This window comes from Pseudophryne corroboree, chromosome 5 (genome assembly GCF_028390025.1).
Source record: "Pseudophryne corroboree isolate aPseCor3 chromosome 5, aPseCor3.hap2, whole genome shotgun sequence".
NCBI classification, from domain to species: Eukaryota; Metazoa; Chordata; class Amphibia; order Anura; family Myobatrachidae; genus Pseudophryne; species Pseudophryne corroboree.
Window position 1 is genome coordinate 142,660,430 of NC_086448.1, and position 14,319 is coordinate 142,674,748.

Genomic DNA, 14,319 nt, shown 5'->3' on the forward strand with positions numbered 1-14,319 from the left:
GCTGACAGTGTCCAGCAGGTCCGTCATCAGTCATTACATAATAAATATACATACCTGTCCGGCTGCAGTACTAGTGATATTATATTGATTTCATCTCATTATCATCCAGTCTATATTAGCAGCAGACACAGTACGGTAGTCCACGGCTGTAGCTACCTCTGTGTCGGCACTCGGCAGTCCATCCATAATTGTATACCACCTACCCGTGGTTTTTTTTTTCTTTCTTCTTTATACATACTACTATAGTAGCTTACTGTAGCAGTCTGCGGTGCTGCTGAGCTGACAGTGTCCAGCAGGTCCGTCATCAGTCATCATTACCTAATAAATATATTATCTACCTGTCCGGCTGCAGTACTAGTGATATTATATATACATATATATATATATTGATTTCATATCATTATCATCCAGTCTATATTAGCAGCAGACACAGTACGGTAGTCCACGGCTGTAGCTACCTCTGTGTCGGCACTCGGCAGTCCATCCATAATTGTATACCACCTACCCGTGGTTTTTTTTTTCTTTCTTCTTTATACATACTACTATAGTAGCTTACTGTAGCAGTCTGCGGTGCTGCTGAGCTGACAGTGTCCAGCAGGTCCGTCATCAGTCATCATTACCTAATAAATATATTATCTACCTGTCCGGCTGCAGTACTAGTGATATTATATATACATACATATATATATTGATTTCATATCATTATCATCCAGTCTATATTAGCAGCAGACACAGTACGTTAGTCCACGGCTGTAGCTACCTCTGTGTCGGCACTCGGCAGTCCATCCATAATTGTATACCAACTACCCGTGGTTTTTTTTTTTCTTTCTTCTTTATACATACTACTATAGTAGCTTACTGTAGCAGTCTGCGGTGCTGCTGAGCTGACAGTGTCCAACAGGTCCGTCATCAGTCATCATTACCTAATAAATATATTATCTACCTGTCCGGCTGCAGTACTAGTGATATTATATATACATACATATATATATTGATTTCATATCATTATCATCCAGTCTATATTAGCAGCAGACACAGTACGGTAGTCCACGGCTGTAGCTACCTCTGTGTCGGCACTCGGCAGTCCATCCATAAGTATACTAGTATCCATCCATCTCCATTGTTTACCTGAGGTGCCTTTTAGTTGTGCCTATTAAAATATGGAGAACAAAAATGTTGAGGTTCCAAAATTAGGGAAAGATCAAGATCCACTTCCACCTCGTGCTGAAGCTGCTGCCACTAGTCATGGCCGAGACGATGAAATGCCAGCAACGTCGTCTGCCAAGGCCGATGCCCAATGTCATAGTACAGAGCATGTCAAATCCAAAACACCAAATATCAGTAAAAAAAGGACTCCAAAACCTAAAATAAAATTGTCGGAGGAGAAGCGTAAACTTGCCAATATGCCATTTACCACACGGAGTGGCAAGGAACGGCTGAGGCCCTGGCCTATGTTCATGGCTAGTGGTTCAGCTTCACATGAGGATGGAAGCACTCAGCCTCTCGCTAGAAAAATGAAAAGACTCAAGCTGGCAAAAGCAGTAGCACCGCAAAGAACTGTGCGTTCTTCGAAATCCCAAATCCACAAGGAGAGTCCGACTCCAATTGTGTCGGTTGCGATGCCTGACCTTCCCAACACTGGACGTGAAGAGCATGCGCCTTCCACCATTTGCACGCCCCCTGCAAGTGCTGGAAGGAGCACCCGCAGTCCAGTTCCTGATAGTCAGATTGAAGATGTCAGTGTTGAAGTACACCAGGATGAGGAGGATATGGGTGTTGCTGGCGCTGGGGAGGAAATTGACCAGGAGGATTCTGATGGTGAGGTGGTTTGTTTAAGTCAGGCACCCGGGGAGACACCTGTTGTCCGTGGGAGGAATATGGCCACTGACATGCCTGGTGAAAATACCAAATAAATCAGCTCTTCGGTGTGGAAGTATTTCAACAGAAATGCGGACAACAGGTGTCAAGCCGTGTGTTGCCTTTGTCAAGCTGTAATAAGTAGGGGTAAGGACGTTAACCACCTCGGAACATCCTCCCTTATACGTCACCTGCAGCGCATTCATAATAAGTCAGTGACAAGTTCAAAAACTTTGGGTTACCGCGGAAGCAGTCCACTGACCAGTAAATCCCTTCCTCTTGTAACCAAGCTCACGCAAACCACCCCACCAACTCCCTCAGTATCAATTTCCTCCTTACCCAGGAATGCCAATAGTCCTGCAGGCCATGTCACTGGCAATTCTGACGAGTCCTCTCCTGCCTGGGATTCCTCCGATGCATCCTTGAGTGTAATGCCTACTGCTGCTGGCGCTGCTGTTGTTGCTGCTGGGAGTCGATGGTCATCCCAGAGGGGAAGTCGTAAGCCCACTTGTACTACTTCCAGTAAGCAATTGACTGTCCAACAGTCCTTTGCGAGGAAGATGAAATATCACAGCAGTCATCCTGCTGCAAAGCGGATAACTGAGGCCTTGACAACTATGTTGGTGTTAGACGTGCGTCCGGTATCCGCCGTTAGTTCACAGGGAACTAGACAATTTCTTGAGGTAGTGTGCCCCCGTTACCAAATACCATCTAGGTTCCACTTCTCTAGGCAGGCGATACCGAGAATGTACACGGACGTCAGAAAAAGACTCACCAGTGTCCTAAAAAATGCAGTTGTACCCAATGTCCACTTAACCACGGACATGTGGACAAGTGGAGCAGGGCAGGGTCAGGACTATATGACTGTGACAGCCCACTGGGTAGATGTATGGACTCCCGCCGCAAGAACAGCAGCGGCGGCACCAGTAGCAGCATCTCGCAAACGCCAACTCTTTCCTAGGCAGGCTAAGCTTTGTATCACCGCTTTCCAGAATACGCACACAGCTGAAAACCTCTTACGGCAACTGAGGAAGATCATCGCGGAATGGCTTACCCCAATTGGACTCTCCTGTGGATTTGTGGCATCGGACAACGCCAGCAATATTGTGTGCGCATTAAATATGGGCAAATTCCAGCACGTCCCATGTTTTGCACATACCTTGAATTTGGTGGTGCAGAATTTTTAAAAAAACGACAGGGGCGTGCAAGAGATGCTGTCGGTGGCCAGAAGAATTGCGGGACACTTTCGGTGTACAGGCACCACGTACAGAAGACTGGAGCAACACCAAAAACGCCTGAACCTGCCCTGCCATCATCTGAAGCAAGAAGTGGTAACGAGGTGGAATTCAACCCTCTATATGCTTCAGAGGTTGGAGGAGCAGCAAAAGGCCATTCAAGCCTATACATCTGACCACGATATAGGAGGTGGAATGCACCTGTCTCAAGCGCAGTGGAGAATGATTTCAATGTTGTGCAAGGTTCTGATGCCCTTTGAACTTGCCACACGTGAAGTCAGTTCAGACACTGCCAGCCTGAGTCAGGTCATTCCCCTCATCAGGCTTTTGCAGAAGAAGCTGGAGACATTGAAGGAGGAGCTAACATGGAGCGATTCCGCTAGGCATGTGGGACTTGTGGATGGAGCCCTTAATTCGCTTAACAAGGATTCCCGGGTGGTCAATCTGTTGAAATCAGAGCACTACATTTTGGCCACCGTGCTCGATCCTAGATTTAAAGCCTACCTTGGATCTCTCTTTCCGGCAGACACAAGTCTGCTGGGGTTCAAAGACCTGCTGGAGAGAAAATTGTCAAGTCAAGCGGAACGCGACCTGTCAACATCTCCTCCTTCACATTCTCCCGCAACTGGGGGTGCGAGGAAAAGGCTCAGAATTCCGAGCCCACCCGCTGGCGGTGATGCAGGGCAGTCTGGAGCGACTGCTGATGCTGACATCTGGTCCGGACTGAAGGACCTGACAACGATTACGGACATGTCGTCTACTGTCACTGCATATGATTCTCTCAACATTGAAAGAATGGTGGAGGATTATATGAGTGACCGCATCCAAGTAGGCACGTCACACAGTCCGTACTTATACTGGCAGGAAAAAGAGGCAATTTGGAGGCCCTTGCACAAACTGGCTTTATTCTACCTAAGTTGCCCTCCCACAAGTGTGTACTCCGAAAGAGTGTTTAGTGCCGCCGCTCACCTTGTCAGCAATCGGCGTACGAGGTTACATCCAGAAAATGTGGAGAAGATGATGTTCATTAAAATGAATTATAATCAATTCCTCCGTGGAGACATTGACCAGCAGCAATTGCCTCCACAAAGTACACAGGGAGCTGAGATGGTGGATTCCAGTGGGGACGAATTGATAATCTGTGAGGAGGGGGATGTACACGGTGATATATCGGAGGATGATGATGAGGTGGACATCTTGCCTCTGTAGAGCCAGTTTGTGCAAGGAGAGATTAATTGCTTCTTTTTTGGTGGGGGTCCAAACCAACCCGTCATTTCAGTCACAGTCGTGTGGCAGACCCTGTCACTGAAATGATGGGTTGGTTAAAGTGTGCATGTCCTGTTTATACAACATAAGGGTGGGTGGGAGGGCCCAAGGACAATTCCATCTTGCACCTCTTTTTTCTTTAATTTTTCTTTGCGTCATGTGCTGTTTGTGGAGTGTTTTTTGGAAGGGCCATCCTGCGTGACACTGCAGTGCCACTCCTAGATGGGCCCGGTGTTTGTGTCGGCCACTAGGGTCGCTTATCTTACTCACACAGCTACCTCATTGCGCCTCTTTTTTTCTTTGCGTCATGTGCTGTTTGGGGAGGGTTTTTTGGAAGGGACATCCTGCGTGACACTGCAGTGCCACTCCTAGATGGGCCCGGTGTTTGTGACGGCCACTAGGGTCGCTTATCTTACTCACACAGCTACCTCATTGCGCCTCTTTTTTTCTTTGCGTCATGTGCTGTTTGGGGAGGGTTTTTTGGAAGGGACATCCTGCGTGACACTGCAGTGCCACTCCTAGATGGGCCCGGTGTTTGTGTCGGCCACTAGGGTCGCTTATCTTACTCACACAGCTACCTCATTGCGCCTCTTTTTTTCTTTGCGTCATGTGCTGTTTGGGGAGGGTTTTTTGGAAGGGACATCCTGCGTGACACTGCAGTGCCACTCCTAGATGGGCCCGGTGTTTGTGTCGGCCACTAGGGTCGCTTATCTTACTCACACAGCTACCTCATTGCGCCTCTTTTTTTCTTTGCGTCATGTGCTGTTTGGGGAGGGTTTTTTGGAAGGGACATCCTGCGTGACACTGCAGTGCCACTCCTAGATGGGCCCGGTGTTTGTGTCGGCCACTAGGGTCGCTTATCTTACTCACACAGCTACCTCATTGCGCCTCTTTTTTTCTTTGCGTCATGTGCTGTTTGGGGAGTGTTTTTTGGAAGGGCCATCCTGCGTGACACTGCAGTGCCACTCCTAGATGGGCCCGGTGTTTGTGTCGGCCACTAGGGTCGCTTATCTTACTCACACAGCTACCTCATTGCGCCTCTTTTTTTCTTTGCGTCATGTGCTGTTTGGGGAGTGTTTTTTGGAAGGGCCATCCTGCGTGACACTGCAGTGCCACTCCTAGATGGGCCCGGTGTTTGTGTCGGCCACTAGGGTCGCTTATCTTACTCACACAGCTACCTCATTGCGCCTCTTTTTTTCTTTGCGTCATGTGCTGTTTGGGGAGTGTTTTTTGGAAGGGACATCCTGCGTGACACTGCAGTGCCACTCCTAGATGGGCCCGGTGTTTGTGTCGGCCACTAGGGTCGCTTATCTTACTCACACAGCTACCTCATTGCGCCTCTTTTTTTCTTTGCGTCATGTGCTGTTTGGGGAGTGTTTTTTGGAAGGGACATCCTGCGTGACACTGCAGTGCCACTCCTAGATGGGCCCGGTGTTTGTGTCGGCCACTAGGGTCGCTTATCTTACTCACACAGCTACCTCATTGCGCCTCTTTTTTTCTTTGCGTCATGTGCTGTTTGGGGAGGGTTTTTTGGAAGGGACATCCTGCGTGACACTGCAGTGCCACTCCTAGATGGGCCCGGTGTTTGTGTCGGCCACTAGGGTCGCTTATCTTACTCACACAGCTACCTCATTGCGCCTATTTTTTTCTTTGCGTCATGTGCTGTTTGGGGAGGGTTTTTTGGAAGGGACATCCTGCGTGACACTGCAGTGCCACTCCTAGATGGGCCCGGTGTTTGTGTCGGCCACTAGGGTCGCTTATCTTGCTCACACAGCTACCTCATTGCGCCTCTTTTTTTCTTTGCGTCATGTGCTGTTTGGGGAGGGTTTTTTGGAAGGGCCATCCTGCGTGACACTGCAGTGCCACTCCTAGATGGGCCCGGTGTTTGTGTCGGCCACTAGGGTCGCTTAGCTTACTCACACAGCTACCTCATTGCGCCTCTTTTTTTTTTGCGTCATGTGCTGTTTGGGGAGTGTTTTTTGGAAGGGCCATCCTGCGTGACACTGCAGTGCCACTCCTAGATGGGCCCGGTGTTTGTGTCGGCCACTAGGGTCGCTTATCTTACTCACACAGCTACCTCATTGCGCCTCTTTTTTTCTTTGCGTCATGTGCTGTTTGGGGATGGTTTTTTGGAAGGGACATCCTGCGTGACACTGCAGTGCCACTCCTAGATGGGCCCGGTGTTTGTGTCGGCCACTAGGGTCGCTTATCTTACTCACACAGCTACCTCATTGCGCCTCTTTTTTTCTTTGCGTCATGTGCTGTTTGGGGAGGGTTTTTTGGAAGGGACATCCTGCGTGACACTGCAGTGCCACTCCTAGATGGGCCCGGTGTTTGTGTCGGCCACTAGGGTCGCTTATCTTACTCACACAGCTACCTCATTGCGCCTCTTTTTTTCTTTGCGTCATGTGCTGTTTGGGGAGGGTTTTTTGGAAGGGACATCCTGCGTGACACTGCAGTGACACTCCTAGATGGGCCCGGTGTTTGTGTCGGCCACTAGGGTCGCTTATCTTACTCACACAGCTACCTCATTGCGCCTCTTTTTTTCTTTGCGTCATGTGCTGTTTGGGGAGGGTTTTTTGGAAGGGACATCCTGCGTGACACTGCAGTGCCACTCCTAGATGGGCCCGGTGTTTGTGTCGGCCACTAGGGTCGCTTATCTTACTCACACAGCTACCTCATTGCGCCTCTTTTTTTCTTTGCGTCATGTGCTGTTTGGGGAGGGTTTTTTGGAAGGGACATCCTGCGTGACACTGCAGTGCCACTCCTAGATGGGCCCGGTGTTTGTGTCGGCCACTAGGGTCGCTTAGCTTAGTCATCCAGCGACCTAGGTGCAAATTTTAGGATTAAAAATAATATTGTGAGGTTTGAGGTATTCAGAATAGACTAAAAATGAGTGTAAATTATGGTTTTTGAGGTTAATAATACTTTGGGATCAAAATGACCCCCAAATTCTATGATTTAAGCTGTTTTTTAGTGTTTTTTAAAAAAAACACCCGAATCCAAAACACACCCGAATCCGACAAAAATAATTCGGTGAGGTTTTGCCAAAACGCGGTCGAACCCAAAACACGGCCGCGGAACCGAACCCAAAACCAAAACACAAAACACAAAAAATGTCAAGTGCACATCTCTAATGTATTGTTCCTTATAGTATTGTGAGAGGGTGAGACAATGGAGATGTAATTTAATCTCCCTTTAATTCAACCTAAGCAAATTGCTCGTGAACTCTTCTGGACTGTCCTCATGGAACGTCAGAGAATCGGTGTCATCAAATAAAATCCTTTCTGCATCCGCAGTGTCAAATTGTAGTATTTACATAAGTTCCTTAAATGTAGACATTTGAAATAAAAAATAAAAAATGGGGAAATCAGCCTGTACCCCAAAAAATGCTAAACTAACATAGGAAAACAGAAGAGAAGTGTGTTACAGATCACATTAGAGAGTTTTTGGGGACTTAAATTGTGTGAAATGGCTGTTATATGCACTTTTTTTTAAATGCAAAAAATTAGAAAGCAAACCCCAATTTCCATCACTTTGTACTTTGTCACCCCAAAAATGACATGTCATTATTGGCCAATTAAAAATAATTAAAATCTTCAACGTGCCAAATTAGTTATTATGGGGGGTGTCCCAGGAGTTCTGGACCATATCCAAACATTTTTACCTTAAAATAGTGACTTTTTCCAACTTTTCACCTGCTTCAGAATAGGTGAAGTGGAATTAGTGAAAAAATTATCACCAATAAATTTTCCAGGAAAATTGAATAGGCTGTAATTGCGTTTCGCAGGAAAAGTCAGTTTTTTCGCGCGAAAACCGGACTTTTCATGCGAAAAGTTCGTTATCACTGCTAATTGAATATACCCTCTAATGGTCTTAATGAAGACTTTAGGTTGGGTTGTTTCTTGTGAAGCGATTTAGCCTTTGTATTGGTTGGTTTCATTTCTTCAGACACCGCCGTGTGTCCAGCATTATGTATTTTCACCTACTGAGTTTTTCCTTGAGCCTACTGACACCGCCGTGTGTCAGTTCCTGTGCACGATGCTTTGACGTGATTACTTATCTTAGAAACCTATGGGTTGTGGGAGTGACTTTGCTTCTTTGGCACCTTTCTGCCATTACCATTAGCATGGCCCTGTAACAGGTAGTACCTTGTCGGCCCTTGACGTGGTATCCTAGTGATCTCTACAGCCATACCACACTGGACGACGTCCAATTCCGTCCGATCTTGGAAACTAAGCAGTGTTGGGCCCAGTCAGTACCAGTCTTGGAGATGGTCTGGGAATACTGGGTGCTGTATTTTTATCACTTGACCACACACGGCCTCTGGCTATTTAATGGGCAGTCTTTAGTGACTTTTGCTTATTCTACACTCTCGTGCCCCCACTCCCTTTCTCTTTGCTTTTATTCATCCTCCCTATAAATGCACTACCTTCGATCCATTGGATACCTGCATGTTCTTGGGCTCTACCATAATTTATTTTCTTTCGTCTTACATTTCACTATGGTGCTTAGTCCACTGCTATGGTGATAGCACCTTGCTACATCTTTGCCCTGATGGGATTTCCCCTTTTTTTGGTCTACCGCTGTTTAACTTTTGCTCTGCTGGGCATCATAATACTGTCCATCGACACTTTCTCATGTCATTCACTACCACTTGTGTCATCAGCTGTTGTTTTTGCCCTGTGGACATCTATCTAACATACAATTAGGCTACACCAATTGGTCCATTTAATGCTCACAGTGCCTGTAATGATTATTATTGCTCTAGTTGTCTCTCTACACAGGACTGTTTACAGCTACTGTTTTGACACCATCAGTTTAGTGGTCTCCAGCGGAGCTCATTTACATATATGCATTATATAATTTTTTTGTCTATGCATTTATTGTGTGTTTGTTATGCTTTTTCCCTCAGCGTTAGACCTTGCACTTCTTATTTTATATTTCAGTTTTGTTATGTTCCATGTCTTGCTGCATCTCTATATACACTGTGCAGCTTCCTTCCCCTGTTCCCGTCCCCTGTGCCGGCTTAGCTGCGGCTTTGTTTACATTAGCAATGACGCGATGGAGCTGGAGTGACGGGGATGCCGCATACAGGACTCGTCCCGCCTCCCTCTCCTCCCATTGGATGCTGGTTTGTGTTTCTTTGGCACCAATTTATGTTTATATCCCTGTGCCACACACTGCTCAGGTAGCCCCTGAGGAAGACCTGTATCGGTTGAAACAGCTGTTGGGCTATACCTGTATGTACACATGTCGCCTTGATATGGAATAAATCTTCTTCATTTTTTCATCTAAATCATGAGTGCTGGCTTGTTTTGCTTTTTCCAATGAGCTGGAAAAGCGAGTGCCTATATATATATATATATATATATATATATATATATATAAATAACACACGCGCAACTTGCAGAATAATATAGAGTGCTGCCAGTCGGTCTACAGGGACTGCAGTGAATTGGCAGGGCTTCAGCTACGCTGTGCGATAATGGCCAGTGGGTCAGGTTCAGTCTCCTGATAATAAGCGGGCTTCATCTAACAGTCCAGCAGCAGGTGCACCATCAGTTGCTGAAGCTCAGGCTGTGTTAGGTTCCTGGTGCTCAGAACAAGGGAGATGTTATGAAGTGAGTCCAGAGCACCAGGACGTAACGCTGAGAAAGGGGAATGGAAAGGGAATAGCCCCTGGCGCCCTATCTCCATTATCTCGCCCTTGCTGTCAGTACACTCTTGCGAGACTGTGGTTGCTTGAGCCCATGGCAGCCGCGTTTGAAGGGCGGATTACGTCTGCCCAACTTCGATGCCCCCTTAGGTCTTAATGAGAGACAAAGAGTGGACTGAGACAGGGTGATAACAAGGGGCCCTCTTACTGAAACAACCAAAGCCAGGGGCTACTAACTAGCCAAAAACTAAATATATGTGCGGCTTGCCGCCAAAGGAAAAGAACAACAAAGGAAATGCTGACCACACGCCGACACAATACTTTAGTGTACCGGCGGTGACAGCATAAGCAGAACCCTCTGCAAAACACCAGTGACAGAAATTATAACGGAATACAGCGGCCTACTCACGGAACCGGTACGAATACTGGCAAACGGACAGGAACTCCCAATGCTGCTGACACAGACTCTCAGAACTGGAGGACAGTCAGAATCCCAAACAACAGACCGGTGGACACCAAGAAGCCAGAAACTTGACCAGGCACAGGCAAAGCCACTGGACCTCAAGACAGGAACGTCTCATGGCAGGACACGGGATCAGACACAGGAATCGACACAGGGACTGACACAGGAATCGACACAGGAAGCCGCTCGACTGACACTGCTACACAGGAGCTAGCAGGAACCAAGCTCAGAACTTAAGCAGACTGGAAACCTAGAAATATCACCAGTGTCTGTGAATTGCAGTCAGCCAGCATATAACAGAGAGGCCTAATTAATAATTTCATGCAGCTGCCCTGTTGCATGACTCCAAACTGACAAGATGCAATTAGCAGCCAGGTGAGGCTGAACACATGGGAACAAGCTGCAATTACACAGACTCACCAGCGGCAGCAACCAAGAGTATTCTAAAACAGTGCAACGGGAAATCCTGGCATGCAAGACAACTTATAAACATAAGGGTGCCCCCCTCCCCAGCATCCATTGGTGCATGAGGAGTAGCACAGCTGAGGGAGCAAAGGAGAAAGTAAAGTAATCGCATTGCAATCACATTGCTCCTTAGTGATTGTTGGGATGTGCTCCTGCCAGAGCATGCTCAGGGGCAAATTCAGGATTTGGGAGGGATGGTTTCTGCGTGTGTGTATAACATATATATATATATATATATATATATATATATATATAAAATTATGATCCACATGCATCTCACAGATTTCTTACCACTCTGACTGTGGTGTCTCCACCCCACACACATACTCACACTCAGACTGAAGATTACACACACATACATTGGGACTGCAGACTGTACCCCCACCACCACCACACACACACACACACACACACACACACACACACACATAGTCTCATGGGAGCTTCCTCGTCCCCTGCACTTCACTACTCAGTAAACTAAGAGGCTGTATTGAGCTTCAGCAGCAGCAAAGATCATAGCCCGAGCTCTCGATTCCTCACGATGCACCACTGCTCTGGGGCATAAAGATTCCTTACTGTCGCAAATTGTAGCAATAAGTAATTTTTATTTTGGGGGCTGGCCACAAATGATGATACAATTACAACAGAATGGAGTAACATAGTTTCTCAGGTTGAAAAAAGACAATTTGTCCATTGAGTTCAATCTGTTAGTGATCTCTTATACTGTAATATTTTAAAACTAATATTAACTGTGGTGAATGTTTAGCCATTATGTCCATTTGTCTTTTATTTAATTTTTTTTTTTTTACTTTAGTGCATGATTTACCCCCACATAACCCGGTATATCCTTTTCCATTAGGAATTTATCTAGCCCACTCTTAAAAGTAACGATCGAGTCCACCAATACTGCACTCTCAGGCAGGGAATTCCAAATACGTATTGTCCTTACTGTGAAGAAACCTTTCCGTCTCAGGATGCAAAATTGTCTCTCCTCTAACCTAAGCGAGTGTCCGTGTGTCCTTTGTGCTGATCTTACCAACTACAATTCCCCCACTTGCTCTGTGCATTGTCCCATTTTATATTTGTAAATGTTAATAATGTCCCTTCTTAATCTCTTTTTTTTCCAGTGTAAACATGCCCAGCCTAACAAGCCTTTTCTCATAGTCTAGCATCTCCATCCCCTTAATCAATTTGGTTGCCAGTCTCTGAATCTTTTCTAGTTCCAGGATATCCTTTTTATAGTATGGTGCCCATAATTGTGCCCAATATTCGAGATGTAGCCTCATTAGTGATTTATGTAATGGGAGTATAACACTCTCATCCCTTGCATCAATTCCCCATTTTATGCATGCTAATTCCTTGTTTTCTTTTTCTGCTGCATTCCTACTATGGGTACTACTGCTAAGTTTGTTATCTATGTGAACACCTAGATCTTTTTCCAATGCAGAATCCCCTAGTTTTTTCCCATTTAGTGTGTAGATGGTATGTTTGTTCTTGCTATCAAAGTGCATTACCTTACATTTATCTATACTGAACCCAGGGGCATTTCCACAGAGGAGGGTGCCCGTGTGTGCCTCTGGGTGGGCCCCCTGCTCTGAATGGCGCTGTAGACTTCGGCATTGTGCCGGAGTCTACTGCAAATGTGCAGGCCTCCAGAAACATGGTGCCTGCCATGAACCGGAGACCAATTTGGTTACTGCGTATGCGCAGTGGCCATTTTGGCAGCGTTTTCCATCGTGACTGCATGGTATTAAAATGGGTGCAGTGTGGGCCCCCCTGGACCCAGGAGCCCGTGTGCAGTGCACACATTGCGTTTATTATAGAAACGCTAATGACTGAACCTCATTCTTCATTTTGCTGCCCATGCTTCCAGTTTAAATAAGTAATTCTGAAGAGACTCAGCATCTCTCTCTGAATTTATAACCTTACACAGTTTGGCATTGTCTGCAAAAATTGACACCATCCTCTCTAGACCTACCCCTTGATAATGCGTTGGCACAAATACAGTAAATTTATAAAGGTTCATTTTAATATCACATGCAGAAAAATTAAACACACAAAATACACTTGCATGCACAATTAAAAATTGTATACAGTTCTAACTGGTATATCCAAGGGGAACCAACAACAAAAAAAAATACAAAATAAATACTCAATAGCTCTCCAGTGATGATTGTCAGAATGGTGTGAAGATGCAAATGTATCAATTGGGGTCCACAAGAGATACAATTTCCCCAGATAGTTTAAAACTTAATTTGTTGCAACATGCAGATACCGTTCTTGTGGCAGAAATTCAACAGAAAGTTTTAGTCTGCTTTTTGTAGCCCATACATATGGAGCCTCGCTCATCTATACCATCCATGGTGTTTGTCCTGATAATGGAGTCGCAATGTGCCTGGTTGCAAGGCGGCGTGTTTTATCGCAGGGTGGGCATAGAACTTTACGTGGCATATGGCGTTACCAGTGAGTGTAATACCAGCGACCATCAACCAGATGTTGCTTTTGAAAATCACCATTGGGCATGCGTGAGGTGTCCAATAAAATACTATTGTGCAATAATCACCATTGCGCATGAGTGATGTCTCCACTGAAATACACTATAGCGCAAGAACAAGTTCTGTCAGCGTCTGTATATGTATGAATCATGATAGAACCTATTTGGGAATATTAGTAAAAAGCCGTGGATGATAATTTTTTTACAGAAACACAATACATTTGGCTTTCCAAATTCCGAGAGTGTTATTTTTATGAGACTGAGTTTACTGTACTTCTTCCTGGGCTTCCCAATGGCTTTAATAGGCAGCTTCCCCCACCCCCCATATGGCTTGTGATTTCAAGGACTGGGTGTACTGCTTAGTAAATGACAAACACAACACGGCCGGTACACTATGAAAATGAATGGCTCATGCTGGCTTTGGTTGAAGGAAAGGACCATGAGCATGGGGCCCAGCACACCTCACCGCTAGGCCATGACGCCTGGTGATACAGACGCAAACTCATGTGTAAATAGAAGCAGTGATCCCTTTCAATTGGTTTTGCTTATGCTGCATTGTCTACAGGACTTGGACGCTCACATAACCCTAACATAAATGGACCATTGCTTTAACATGTAAGTTTGCATCTGTATACGATTTTTATTTATTGATTTTTTAATTAATTTTTTGGTCCCGACAGAGAATTAATATTTCCTACAGCGTCCTGGAAGCCCAGCATTTATTAGTAAATAATGGTATCAATGTTTACAGTTTGCTATACTGTACACTTCAAGTTCCTGATTGACTCTTTCTATATGACCAGTTGGTCTGTGTGTATAACATTACAGTTGTCACTGGCCATTTGCCAGGGCTTGCTAAGAGCACACAGTACGATTATTG

General features: G+C 45.8%; 1 protein-coding gene and 1 pseudogene across 2 annotated transcripts in view; both read left to right on the forward strand.

The window, feature by feature from the left end:
• The window catches only part of LOC134927386 (ATP-binding cassette sub-family B member 5-like), a 328,704-nt gene that overhangs the window by 74,486 nt on the left and 239,899 nt on the right, over nt 1-14,319 (forward strand). The window lies entirely within an intron of this gene.
• LOC134930568 (5S ribosomal RNA) lies at nt 8,542-8,661 on the forward strand (annotated as a pseudogene).